The sequence below is a fragment of the Macrotis lagotis genome, chromosome 2 (genome assembly GCF_037893015.1).
Source record: "Macrotis lagotis isolate mMagLag1 chromosome 2, bilby.v1.9.chrom.fasta, whole genome shotgun sequence".
NCBI lineage: Eukaryota > Metazoa > Chordata > Mammalia > Peramelemorphia > Peramelidae > Macrotis > Macrotis lagotis.
The window spans coordinates 27,449,807-27,464,063 of record NC_133659.1 but is presented as its reverse complement, the minus strand read 5'-3'; the positions used below and the strand labels follow the sequence as shown (position 1 = coordinate 27,464,063).

Here is a 14,257-nt window from a genome sequence, read left to right as displayed (position 1 = left end):
AGTTTTATGACCATTGATAAATGAGCTTATCTTGTGACATAGCAGAATGCAGTTGAATTTAGGTGTCTTCCTAGATGATACTCAATTTGGTGGTTATTGTTCAGTTGTATCCAATTCTTTGTGACCCCAGGACCATACTGTCCATGGGATTTTCTTGGCAAGGATACTGGAGTGCTTTTCTTCTCCATTTCTTCTGCATTTCCTTCTCTAGTGGCTCAAAGCAAACAGTAGTTAAGTGACTTGCCCAGGATCACAGAGCTAGTAAGTATCTGAGGCTGGATCCAACTGCTCTTGATCCACAACAGCACCTTTCAATATGTAATATTTTTTCTAGGATTATTCTGTTATTGATGTCAATGTGATGGAGAAGTGACATTTTCTTTGCCTGTTATTTCACATTATAACCTGCTTCCATCAAATCCCTACAGAATTCTTGTGTTCCATATTATGTAGCTTTGACTACATGTCATGTGACTTTTACTGCCAAGAGCTTCATCATCTTCAAGGTTAAAATGACTTTGAGGTTTTATTTCCTCAGGATGGAAAATGGAGACACAGACTGCTTCTTTCTCATACTTATCTAGGGTGTCCACCATCTTGATGTTAATCTTTTCCCCACATTGACGTAGTCTTACCAGTGCCAAATTAGAGGCTGTTTGTCAGAGAGGAGCAGCAACACTAACCAACTATGGTTTCAACATACACCAGTGACTGAGGGAGATTAATGTGGCTGCAGGGAGCAATTTCAAAGGCTATACAACACCAAGGTTATGCGATGCCCCATGGAGGAATGGTGGCCAGATATAATGCTAAGGGAGTTGTATTACAGGTAAAAAGAAAGACGACTGAGAGTTGGATATTCCCACCAGCAGCATATGTGAACCTTGATTCATTGAAGCAACCTTCTCTACCTTGGCCATCTATAAATGATCAGTGGAAGAGCAGATAGCCAATGAAGGTTTACAAAAAGTGATACTAGCCACAAAGGGAGGCAGCCAAGCTAGGAGATTTGAATATCCCTGAAGGTATTTTTCTACTGGGGCAATGATGGAAGCTGGAGCTGGACAAAGGATTATTGGACTAGACTATCACTGAGGCCTCATCTGGAGAGCACCTTATACAACAGCCTTGAAGGCCTTACATGATAACTTTGATATCTAGGTCAACTGAGGATTCTGGAACTAATAAGGAAACAGTGACTAGTCCAAGATAACTGCCAGTTACAAAGACGTATGATACTTGTGTTTGTTGTATGCAAAAAAAGTATCACTAACTCGTGCCACATATTTAGAACATATAACTAACATTTATAGAACTCCTTAAAGTTTGCTACATGCTTTACATTTTTTTAGATCATTTGATCCTCACAAAAATCTATGGGGTAAGGTCAATGAGATAACTAAGGCCAAGTGAGTTTAAGTGACTTGCCTACGGTCACCACCCTGGTAGGATTTGAACATGGACCTCCTGTGATGAGGAGGGGGTATCACTCCTGACCCAGGTCTCTAAGCTTCCCAGTCCAATTCAGTCCAAAATTCTACCATCTAAAAGAGGTCTTTTCCCCCAACACGTCCGTCTTCCATCCCTTGTTGGCATCTTCCCTCTACAATGACTTGCTTTCAGTTAAAAGGGAAATTTATAGTGTTAAAATGACATACTGAGTTATTTGTATGTTGCCTCTCCTATTAGAATGTGAGCTCCTTGAAGGCAGAGATCGTTGTTTTTAATTTTTCTTTTTATTCTCAAGGCTGCATCTAAAAGAGTCTGGCATCTAAAAAACTGTTGAGCTCCTTGACTAACACCAAGTCCATCATTCTATCTGCTAAGCCAGCTAGCCTATATATATATATATATATATACATATGTAAAATTAAATATATATAAATTAAATATATATTACATAAACTTGTATATATGCATGTGATTATATATTATGTATAAATATGTGTTTATATGCAAGAACAAACCCTTAGAATTTGTTTGTTAAAGTATTGTAAGGGAAATATTTCTCAGTGTAGGCTAGGCTTCCTACCAGGATCCATTTGGACTGAAGTTGGAATTTTGAAAGAATCCTGTTGTAAGAAATGTGAGTTTGCTGTGTGGCCTTGAGCGAGCCACTTAACCCCGTTGCCTTGCAAAAACCTAAAAAAAGAAAAAAGATGTGAGTTTGGCTGGCATCAAGAAGCCTAGAACACCCCCAACTGCACTCAGGGGCCTCTCAATCTAGAGATTAGAGCTGGACATTGTTGAGCAGGTTAGGGACACTGAGGCTAGACCAGAGAGCTCAGTGGTGTCAACAGAGAATGTTCTTCACACACAACTCCACCAGGGAAAAGCCCCACAGAATCCCTGTACCCTGATCACTTCTTGATGTGTTTTGGATTCTCTAAAGATGGAGCAAGTAAAGGAAAATATGTCATCTCTCAGATGACAGAAACCTTGTTGATTGGCTCCAACTCTAGCTCAAAAAAATTCTAATGGATGCTAAAAGTGGTAATAAATGGTGGCACAAGATTGTTTCATTAATTGTTGAGACCCTAATCCAAGAGACGTTGTTTTGTTAAGGATCCTCAGTTGGCCTGGGCCATCCAAGGGAGCAGATCAAAGTGAATCTATCTGGTACTACATGTAGGACTTGTGCTCCTGAAATTCCCCTCCCCAAGGCTACAAACCCTCAAGGAGAGAGGAAATCCAGTAACTTGGATTCCCTCTTGGGATCCTGAAGCCTTTTCCTCTGGGCTTGGGAAGGGAATTTGTTTACCTTTTATTATTTTAAATGTGTACTTTGTCTTTTTAAACTAGAGTAACCACCAGCAATTGTAAGTCTCATGGTACTTACTGGAAATACAGTTAGAAGAAAATAACTGAGGGGGATAACTCAATAAAAGAGATAGAGAAAAATCTAGCCCTAGGATGTCTTATCAGAAATGTTGTCTGAGATTGGGGATTGGAGTTATGGCAAGGTCCTGATTCATGAAAATATTGCATTGTGTGATGTGTTTGAATTTCCACTATTCAGGATACTAGGTGGTGCAGTAGGTAGAGCATTGGCCTTGAAGTTAGGAGAATGGGAGTTCAAATCCAGTCTCAGACATTTGACACCAGTTGTGTGACCTCGGCCAAGTCACTTAATCCTGATTGCCTCACATTCAGGGTCATTTCCAGTCATCCTGATTCATATCTGGCCACTCAACCCAGATAACTCTGGAAGAGAAAGTGAGGCTGGTGACTTAGCACAATCCCCCTCACTCAAATTCAATTCATATGCTTGTCATGGCATCATCTCCCCTGATACCATGGTCTTCTTCAAGAATGAAGGACAAGGGGCAGTTAGGTGGCGCAGTGGATAGAGCACCAGCCCTGGAGTCAGGAGTACCTGAGTTCAAATCCAGCCTCAGACACTTAATAATGACCTAGCTGTGTGGCCTTGGACAAGCCACTTAACCCCATTGCCTTGCAAAAAACCTAAAAAAAAAAAAGGACAAAAAAAAAATCAAAAAAATTCAGGATACTATATTCACTTTTTAAAAAAACTTCACTTATACTTCTCCTTTCTATCTCTGATTTTCTTTTTTCCTTTAGTCCTAATTTCACGTACACAGCATGGCTAATACATAAACATGTTAAACACAAAGGTATATGTACAACTTTGACTATTCACATTTGAGGGAAGGGGAGTGGGAAGGGATGGTGTAGAAAAATGTGTGACTTATAAATATGCAAGTGGATGAATGGTGAAAAACTTTTATAACATGTATCTAGAAAAATAAAATAAAAATTGCACAAAAAAAAGAATTTACACTACTCAAGGGTGGAATTATGTAAAATAGGTAACTGGTTATAACTAAATGGAAACGTGCATCAATAATTCAAATAATGTAACCACTTCATGAGATTCTTAACTTTCACTAATTGGAATCTTATTCTAACAAAAAAGAATTTCAGATCCTTTGACAGGTATCCCAGAGTGGAGAAGGGTCATTTATACCAATAAAACACATTTAGACAATGAATCATAGAAGTGTGAGAGAGAAATGGAAGTATATTATCTTCTTCATTAGAACAAAATGAAAGCAGGGGTTATATGCATACTTATTACTTAGCAAATGGTTGGCACAAAATAAGCCCTCAAAAATTTTTTCATTTATTCATTCATCTGTTATCCTTTGCTTTTTTGTTGGCAAGGCAATGGAGGTTAAGTGACTTGCCCAAGGTCACACAACTAAGCAAATATTATGTCTGAGAGGTCAGATTTGAATTCAGGTCCTCCTACTCCAGGACAGGTGCTCTGTCCACTGTGCCAACTAGCTGCCCCTTCTCTTTTGCTACATGAATGGTTCACCTACTTATTTAGTCATCCAGTGATATCCCTTACAATCCCAATCCTAAAGAAGGGTGATGCCAAAGAATGTTCAAATTACTAAACTATTGTGCTCATTAGGTTTCAGTAATTAGTGAACTAAGAATTACCAAAATTGGTTGATTTTTGAAAAGGTAAAAAAACTAGAAGCCTAATTTCCAATATTTGCTAGATTATGGAGAAAGGAAGAGAGTTCCAGAAAACATCCACTTCTGCTTCTTTGACTATTCTGACTTTGACTGTGCAGATCACAACAAAATAAATCAAGTCCTCAAAGATATGGCAGATGCAGATCATCTTTCTTGTCCCCTGAGGACTCTATATACGGGCCAAGAAGTAACAGAACTGAACCACCGATTGGTTTAAGACTGGAAAAGCAGTGCAACAAGGCAGTACATTGTCTTCTTATTTATTTAAATTATGCAGAGTACATCATGCAAAATGCCAGTCTGGATGAATCAAAAGCTGAAATAACCTTTGCTGGGAAAAATATCAGCAATCACAGATGTGCGGCCAGTATATTCTGATGATAAACTGTGAAGAAGAATTAAGAAAGAGGAAAGTATAAAAGATGACTTGAAGTTTAACCACAATAACAACACAGTGAAAATCTTGGCAACTGATCCTATCGCTTCATGGCAAATCGAGGGAGAAAAAAATGGAAGCAGCATCAGATTTTATATTCTTGGGCTCAAAGATCAGTGCTGATGGTGACTGCAGTTATGAAAGTAAACAATCTTGACAGGAAAGGTAGGATGAATATGGATAGCATATTAAAAAGCAAAGACATCCTTTGCTGATAAAATATCTGTACAGTCAAAGCTATGGTTTTTCTGGTAGCAATGTATGGCTGTGACAGTAGGATTATAAGGAAAGCTGAACCGCACAGAATCAATGTTTTTTGAGTTGCGGTGCTGGAGAATTCTTTTGAAAATCCTTTAGAGAGCCAGAAGATCAAATCAGTCAATACTAAACGAAATTAATTCAGATTATTCTTTGGAAGAACCCATACTGAAGATAAAACTTCAATACTTTCATCCCATAAAGGACTCATTGGGAAAAAAAAACAAACTTTAATCCTGGAAAAGACTGAAGATTAAAGGAGAAGGAGATGAGAGAGAATGGGATAGTGTCATAGAAACACAAATATGAGCTTGGATAGGCTTGGGAAAGAGTAGAGAACAGAAGGGCCTGGCAAGTCTGTGGTCCTTGAGAAGTTAAACGTGGTTGAATGACTCAACTCCAACAAAAGCTCTTACATAACTTCTTATATTTAAGTCATCATCGGAAATACTCTGTGGCATATGTGTACCCACCATGTGCTTCTCCATTTCCTTTTCAGGGACCTGTCACTCTGATTTTTCTTACGGGCCATCCATAGTATAGGCTTAGAGTTTCCCTGCCCATCTGTTGATGAGGGAGATATGAGCAGCTCCTGGTCATGTGGAGACACAACAGGGAGAGGATCTTGCATTTTGTTAGATAGAATAATATGGTTTTCTTCCACCTCTGGATAGCAGCATCCCCTACTCGGCCTCTCTTCCTTCGTTTCTCTAGGTGGCATCACCTAATTCTGGAATGACCAGTGGGAGGTGGAGAAGAGCTAAGTTTTCTCCAACCTAATCCTATGGCAACAATGTCCATGTAGCAGCTAGGGCAGGGGGACACAATCAAGTGTGCTTCTTGCCTGGACCCCCATCTACCTTTTCAAAATTTGTCTTTGTTCTTTCTTAATTTTAAACAAATGAATATCTACCCAGAGATAGAAGGATGCAGGTTTGGAGGTGACCTTGTGGATGCTCCTCAAGGCTGAGCTGAATGATGACAGGCGAAGAATCTCTAGAAACTATGCCAGCAAATGACTTTTCCTGCAGATACAGAGTGGGGATAGTTTGGATAGTTCAGAGCTGAGGTGAAGTATCAACACTAAGTGAGGAGTCCTACAAATTCCTTCATGTTCACAAAGTATCTGTCTTCCAAAAGACTGTAATAATAGTTATGTTACTGGGAATAATTTATTTAAATTGTCCTATGAACACATGCTGCAGGTCATTTGTTTATGTATCTTTTGGATACAGGAAAAAGTTACAGATCCTATATCTGATTTATTCAGTATACTATGGACCTTTGTTGCTACCCCCTAGACTTGCTCTGTAAGCTAAACTAGAACTGAATTTGTCTCCAGAGCACCAAGGTGGGAGTTAAATGAACCAGAAATTATAAGAACAGGGAATCTATCCCACCCTTTCATTAGAGGTTGGGCTGCCCAGGATTGAACTTACTTCAAGTTGCATTCCGAGGTCCAGAGAGGGAATGGGTCCATTCCTCCAGCCCCTGTGGGCATAGAAGTGGTTTCTTAATGTGAGACCTCGGAGATTGTGATTTTCTAAGCTTTGAGTTCATCCAGAATCCCCAGGAGAATGAATGTGTTAAAATGATGAAGCTTTGCCCTGGAAAACTGCCTGCAATCATTAAGAGGACTGAACAATGTCCCAACTGCAATCTAGCCCAGTTCCTTTCTCCTATGCAATTCTGGGCCAAGTTCATTTGCAGAATCAGAGAATTTGAGTGTTGGGAAGGACTTCAGTGGTCATCCAAAGGAATCCCCACAATAACATTTGCACTAAGTGGACATCCTTTGCTTGAAAACCTCCAAGGAAGAGAAGTCCATCACCTCTCTGGGAAGCCCATTCTATTTCTGGATAGATCTAATGGTTAGGATTTTTTCCTCCTGACTTTGGGCCTAAATCTGTTTCTTTGTCATTTTTGACTCATTGCTCTTGGTTCCACCCTCTGAAGCCATGAGGCCAAAGGAAACAAGTCTAGTCAGGGTTTCAGAGGATAGCCTTTCAAATAGTTGAAGTCAGCTCTCAAATGCCTTTGGATTCTTCTCAGGACCTGAGGATTGAATTAGTCTAGGACACATCATCAGAATTCATTAGGAATAATGATATGCTTTCTTATGGTCTCCTCATTTATCTTGAGTCATTTCTAAACTGTTATTTTCCTTTTTTTTCTTTTTTTGGTTTTTAGCAAGGCAATGGGGTTAAGTGACTTGCCCAAGGTCAAAGAGCTAAGTAAATATTAAGTGTCTGAGGCTGGATTTGAACTCAGATTCTCCTGACCCCAGATCTGATGCCCTATCCACTGGGCCACCTAGTTGCCCTATTGTCATTTTGCAATATAAAAATCATTTTCCTTTACAGAGAAAACAAAAACAAAATAGCTTTTTTCTGTTGTTGGTTATCATCATTCCACTGACCTGGTGACCAGGTCCTCCCTATCAGTGAGAATCAAGTCCAAAATCAGATTTTTCCTTGTTGGTTTCTCCATAGTTCGAAGCATGAAATGACCACCAAAGCAATTCAGGAAGAGTGCTAGCAGAAGTCTGGATGACTGAAGTCCCTCTTATCATGCTCTTTTCTATGTTTCTCATCTAGTTCCTCTTTCTGTCCAGATGGTCTGTTGTGTGCTCCAGTGATACACATCAAGTCTGTTTTCCTTTCTGTTAATCTACACCCAAATACTCTTCACCATGCTTCCTCCCTTAGATTCCTGTGTTCCTTACATGAGTCTATCTTTTTAATGCAATCTTACCCATCTCTTATTTCTTTTGAATATGGCATACCATCCAGGATGGTTGTGGTTTTCATCTTACCAAGTCTTAGTTTTATCTATAAGTTCAGAATGATCTCCTTGCATTAGAACTTTTGGTCCCTTTTGTTTGTTTCCCATGGGTTTCATTTCTGACTCCTTTTTTTGGCCTTGTCTCCCATATATTTGTTGATATCCCACCTGGTATTCTTCTTTATAGCTATTCTCCATACTTGGGGACTATATATATATATATGTGAATACATGCATGATATATCTATATGTGTGTATATATCCATATATAAAGAGAGAGAGAGACAGAGAGAGAAGTCTTATCCTTCTTCCATCTTTTTTAGCATAAAACCCTTTTGATTAGATTCCAAAGACACCAAGGAAAGATATTCCTAGTAGCCTTTATTAAGTATACTCCATTTCTGGCCAGGAATCTTTCAACCCTGTTTTAGAAATGAGCTAACCTGATGTTAAGAACTGGGATACTTGTATTTCTTGCCTCTAAAAATTGGAGAACAAAATTGGTGAGGACTAGAACTAATGACAGAAGAACAGTCTCCCCCCAGTTCAGTCCCTTCAAAGCATTAGTTCCACCAATTTTAAGGCCAACGCCCCACTGGTTAGGGGTATTTGAACTGTTGCTCCTCAACTCTTTGCTGTATTGATTGCAACATCTGGCCTGGATCCCTAGACACTGGGATGCCCTTAGCTTAAACTCCTCAATTAGAGACCACCCTAAGTGAACCTAGAACTAAAAAGGACAAACAAAACAGACCCAAAGCCCAACCCCACTCCTTAGGGAAATAAATGTGAATGCACAAAGAGGAGCAGCCAGGAAGCCACAGTTTGCCTCAATGGTCACTGAATAGAAGACTGTGGCACTCACACTGAGGGGTCTGGGCCTTATGATTGTTTGAAAGCTTATTTTCCTCTGTTGTTTTTTAAAATCCCATTATTGCTACTTCCAAACATCTTCCTAAATTGCATTGCTTCCAGTGCATCCAATATCACGAAGAGATACCAGAAAGATAAACTGTCTCAACCCTGGATCCAACCAGCTGGCAGGTGTGCCTAGATTTCAACCTTTCTGTATACCATTGCCACACAATAACTCTTTACATTTGAATCAACAGAAAATGTCACATCAAAGTTTTGGAGACAGACAAACCTTCCTACCTCTATTAATTTGTTTTTGTTGCTTCTGGATTTAATATATATTCAAGCTTCAAGGGAGTGAAAATAAAGGTTAAATGGACCCACAGGGCAAGATGATGCATTCATCTAATTGTAAAATGAAAAAAATTAGAAACTGAAACTAAAATTTACAAAGGACAGAAACTGGCTGCTAGTCAACAGTTCAAAAATCAATGTAATGTATCGCATGTTAAAATCTACAGTAGTTGCTTGTTTTGGCACAATTTACATCTGAGAGAGTTTCATCCATTAAATTCATATTTGTTTTTATAGCGGTATGATTTTAATTTTTTAACCAGAAGTTGCCTAGAACAAGCTGCACAATCTGTTACAGTTTTGTCTAAATAACTTATGAGGTTTTAATAGCAGGAAATCCTGTTACTGGACTTCGCTTCGTATGCATCTATCTCAACTAGGATTTTAATGATGATTTTGCTCTTGTAAACACAAAGCAAAAAAGAATGAGTTGGCAATGTATATGCAAAGAAAAATGAACTACAGTAAACTCTTAGAACAGAAAGATAATTTGAGAATAATTTAGAAATTTATCATTTGAGTGACACAAGAAATCAACATTTCTCTTAAGAAACCACCTGTAACGCATTAAGGATAAATCCTAGTTTCTCAAGTACCGTTTGGGGACCTTTATGTTGCAATTCCAGATGCATACGTCGAGCAAAGGCACAGTTACTTTGGAGGGGGTGAACAAATAGAAAGTGATGAAAGATTGGCCTTGAAATAAGCTTTTGAAAAACTTGGGAATTTTGCTTAATATTGAATAAAATGCTTGCACATCAAATAAATAACAAACTGTTTTTTAAATGGATGTTTAATGTATCATGGGATCATATACCCTAACTGAAGTTTTTGATTTGAAGAGCCCCTGAAAGATTTTCCCTTTTTTTGCAATTATACTCAAGTGGCAACACAGTCCAAATTGTAAGGGAGTTTTTATTTTTGATATGTCAAAGCCCATATCCATCGATTGAATTCAGGGCTCAGACGTCCTCTAAGGACTGCTAAATCTACTCATTAAAATAAATATGTATTTGTTAAGTCGGTAAATGACTCTGATTCGGGAAGAAGAGGTTATGATGGAATTTAAAATGACAGTGACAATGCACAGAGGTAATTTCACTTTTCTAGGCTTTAGTTTTTCTCTAGAAAATGAAAAGGTTGGTCTGGATTATTTTAAAGGTCTTTTCCAGCTACAAATTCTAAGAGGTATGAAAATTATAAAGCATTTCAAAAGAGATGAAGGCATGATAGTATATATGTATTTATGGGGATCAGAAGCTTCTGGAGGGCAAGCAAGGCTTGTACTCTAATCTCTCTACCCTAGCACAAGGCCCTATACACAGTGTATTTGTTTTTGTTGTGTGTGTGTGTGGGGGGGGTGTTGTGTGTGTGTGTTTGTGGTGGGGCAATGAGATTAAGTGACTTGCCCAAGGTCACACAGCTAATAAGGATCAAGTATCTAAGGTCACATTTGAACTCAGGACCCCCTGACTTCAGGGCCAGTGCTCTATCTACTGCACCACCAAACTGCTCAGAAATACAGTTTTTTGAGAGCATTGGGGTTAAGTGACTTGCCCAAGTTCACACAGCTAATAAGTCTCAAGTGTCTGAGGTAAAATTTGAACTCAGGGCCTCTTGACTTCAGGGTTGGTGCTCTATCCACTACAACACCTCAGAAACAGTTTTTTGAACGGAATTGTTGAAACTGGGCACTGACAGGAGGGCTATGTGACATATGCCTAAAAACAGATCTCAGCATTTCCAATGAATACTTTGAAAGAAGACAGGCTGGAGACCTACCCTCAAGTGTCTGCTCTGCCACACACTTGCTGTGTGACCCTGGGAAAGTCACTCAACTACTTGGTGCCCCCAAATAGCTCTTGCAGAGAAGGTGATGATCTCCATAGGTAGAGGGAGTTTCTCTACACAAGAACTCCCTACAATGAGAAAATTCTAGATCTACAGAAAAAAATTCGGTAAGCCTGCTAAAAAGTAAAATTCAAACAAATGAGCAGAATTTATATGAACAGAATATGAAGCAAGCACAGTGTAAATTTCCCATTAAACTAATTGCTGACCAGACAGTTCCCAGTCTGGGGTTCAGTTCCAGAGGAATAATAAATCGTCATGTTTGCACTGTACTTTTAAGGCTTACAAAGCATTTTCCTCACAGTATCCCTGTGAAGGAGGTAGCACAAATATTATTCCCATTTTATTGATGAGGCAACTGAGGCTTAGAAAGAAACTGACTTTCTTAAGCACAGTTAATGTCAGATTTGGGATCTGATACTCTGCCTCTTTCTTTGAAATCCAAATCGCTTCTTACTCTACCATAGCAGGCCACATTATTCATATTTTAATTAACAACTGATAGTTCTCTATTGTCTTCAATATTGCACTTTCTATTTAAACCCAGGGTTATTTATGCAACATATTGTCTCCATTTTCAAAGAACCCAGGCCCATCATGCTTCATTCCTCTCCTGGATCTGATTCTGATTCTCTGGACTCAGTCCCCCAGCTTCTGCAGCCATCCTAGAACCTCCTTCCATATCGTCTCATCTTGGAATATTTCTCACCTCTGGCATTCCCTTCTCTCATGGGTGAGTTCCTTCCTGAGTCTCCTTGGGGAGGGGAAGCAAGAATGCCAGGTCAGCCACACGTCTTTCCTTTCCTGGCTCTTTCCCTGATTTTCTGGACTTTACCACAATAAGGTGGGTTACCATTCCCCTCACCTCCCCCCCTTTTCAGCTCCCTTTTCTGGTATGTCTTCCCCACTAGAATGTAAGCTCCTTGAGGGCAAGGGATATTTTTATTTAATTTTGTCACTTAATAGTACATGGTACATAAGTAGTAGATGTTTAATCAATGCTTTACTCATTGCCATGATCTCATTTCATAATTATCACAGTCCTATGAAGGAGATTCTACAAGTATGATTATCTCCTTTTTGCAGATGGGGAAACTGAGATGGGGGGGGTGATGGGACTCGCAGCAGTGGCACAATTTGAAATGGGCTCACAGGATAGAAATGAAAAAGATAAAGGGAATAAGAAGCAAGGGATCTACAAGGAAAGGTGAAATAAACTAACTCTGAATTAAGGACATCTTTGGTTGATTTGGTAGTGCTTTGAGAGTTATGGCATCTGTGGCAGAAATGGAAGAAGTTTGCCCAAATCTGCAGACTTAAAAACTATCAGAACAACTTTATACTGAAATTGTTTGTGCAATAGTAGTGCTGATGCAAGACCCAGGAAGCCTGTTCCCAAAGGCCCAGTGACAAGGAAAAGACATGATGACATCGGTCCTGGTTCTGGTTTGCTAACTCCGGGACTGAAGAGGAGCCACTTTTTGGTTGATTCTAGAGCCAAAACTGGGGAATATTCGACTGCAGTTAGGGCCAGCTTGAAGCTTTTGACCATCTCCTAGAAATTCGTCATTCTTTCTTAGAATTCTCCCTGCTAGCAATCATGTTTGATGAGTCTAACATATCCCATGAGTGGATGCATGCTTCTGTCTCCCTCCCTAGCCAGCAGCAGGGAAGGAGGAAAGACCAGTAAAAGATAGTTGGTTATGTTCATGCTTTCTCCACAGAGATGAAAAATGACAGTCCTTGTCCCCAAGGAACTTACAAACTATGAGAGGAGAATGGACATACACCCAATATTACTTTTTCAAATTAATCACAGTTTTGTTAGAATGGACCCTCTTTCTATCAATGTAGATCCCAATTTCTCCATGATTAGAGGACGGTCTTTATGAATCATTGTAGAAGAAACCATTTGATGGCCACAGCTCTGGTGATGAAGCTCCAGACCTAAGACAGATTGATTTTCAGACCATATTCAAGTAGTCCATTCTTGGTTCATGGTCAAAGTCTGTTTTATTGGTTAGAACATTTTTTAATAATTTTTTGCTTCTTTAAAAGTATTTTTAAATGGAACACAAGGAAATACATTACTAGAAATACTCAGTGGAAATATAATAATGAAAACTCAGCCTTGCTTCCCTTTAGATCGGGGTGGGGTAACTTTTTTCTGCTAGGAGCATTTATTTATAACATCATTTGCAGGTTATATTTTGTCAAACATTTAATTAATTCATCCCTACAAAACTCCTGCCTGTGGTTGCCTTGGCAAAGTCACACCAATACTCCTATGGATCAGAGATTCCCCACCCATGCTTTAGACTATGTGAAGAAGAAATACTGATTTTTACATTCATTTTTTCATTTTCTATCTGTTTGAGTAATAATTCACATTCATTTTTCTTTTTTTAATAAGAGAAAAATTTTATTTATTTTGAATTTTACAACGTTTCCCCTAATCTTGCTTCCCTCCCACCCCCCCAGAAGGCAGTCTTAGTCTTTACATTTCACATTCATTTTTAATCTCATCTGTTTCTAAAATTCTGTTTAAGTACTACTAAATTTCATAATTTTATCACTGAAATTGTAATTTACATTAGTTCTGGTCATTAAGTATAAATGCAATAGAAATATTTTCATTATTAGCATTCATATGTATATGGAACATAAATCAAACATTACATAAATCAACACATAGCTAAGAGAATTACACACATCCTACAGGATACCGCAAAGGACTCTAAATAGTTTCCTGTTCATATTTAACGTTTGTCATATAAGTCCTTGATCTTTGTTCAGCATTAATCATGGCTGCAAAGAATACAGAAAAAAATGACAGACTGTTAAAGAAAAAAAAATGAATTGAGAACCCACTTAAATTTGAATTAATGTTAGTCTTCCTAGGACTGCTTAGACCAGGTATCAGAACTCTCTTTTTAATATACAGAGATTATACCACTGCTAGGTCTACAATCCAAAGACACAAAAAAAGGGAAATTCTATTTTTTTAATTTTAGAAAGGTTTTATTTATTTTGAGTTTTACAATTTTTCCTCCAATCTTGCTTCCCTCCCTCCACCCCCACAGAAGGCAGTTTGTTAGTCTTTACATCATTCCCATAGTATGCATTGATCTAAGTTGAATGGGATGAGAAAGAAATCATATCCTTAAGGAAGAAACATATAGTATGAGATATAGTAGAATTACATAATAA

The 14,257-nt window shown here is 38.6% G+C and overlaps 1 long non-coding RNA gene across 4 annotated transcripts in view; it reads left to right on the top strand.

Annotated features, from left to right (window-relative positions):
• Window positions 1–14,257, top strand: part of LOC141512483 (uncharacterized) — a 91,268-nt gene that overhangs the window by 59,808 nt on the left and 17,203 nt on the right. For 3 of the 4 annotated variants that reach the window (XR_012475510.1, XR_012475508.1, XR_012475509.1), the window contains one exon: window positions 11,631–11,780. The exons of the other annotated variant lie outside the window; for it this stretch is intronic. This is a non-coding gene — a long non-coding RNA (uncharacterized LOC141512483). The remainder of the gene's footprint in view (window positions 1–11,630; window positions 11,781–14,257) is intronic. 4 annotated transcript variants of the gene reach the window in all.